We start from the raw sequence: 630 nt of genomic DNA, 5'->3' as shown, positions 1-630 counted from the left end.
GGTCAATTAGGGGCCCGAGTTAGAGAGCAGAAGGGAAATATGATCAAGGTCAAGGTAAAGGTCAAATAAAGGTCGCAGTGACCTGGTTTTGGTACTCTGCACACCTTCTCCCCAAGATGTGTAAGTATACCAAGTTTGGTCACGCTAGGTCAATTAGAAGTAGAGTTATAGAGCAGAAGGGAAATTCTCTGTGGCGGACCGAGCGGCGGCGGCGGCGGCTGGGGAGACACGAAACCATAGTATCCCCGCCGACTTCGTCACGGGGAATACAATTAAAGGTCGGTGCGCAGGAAAACAAAGCTCGGCGACGTATGCCGCTTGCACGAGTGTGCGATACCGATCATTATATAATTAATAATTAGGTATTATTAGCTCTTGTAATTATGTATGTAGTAGCACCATTTGTGAGTGTATGACTACGTACGATGCCTAAACACAAAGCTAGCCCATCAGACACAGAATAGCAGCTTTATCCCAAAACAGGATCTTGTTTCCACCGTCCTTGTGCAGATAGTCATCCTTGTATCCCATCATATAGATGGGATACAAAGTTACGCAACGAACAGATACAATAACGATATAAACGACAGAAAGCTACGCAGAGCCCACACTAATAGAAAAGCGACAACG

The sequence above is a fragment of the Priapulus caudatus genome, unplaced genomic scaffold (genome assembly GCF_000485595.1).
Source record: "Priapulus caudatus unplaced genomic scaffold, Priapulus_caudatus-5.0.1 Scaffold2, whole genome shotgun sequence".
Taxonomy (NCBI): domain Eukaryota; kingdom Metazoa; phylum Priapulida; class Priapulimorpha; order Priapulimorphida; family Priapulidae; genus Priapulus; species Priapulus caudatus.
This window is presented reverse-complemented; position numbering follows the sequence as displayed.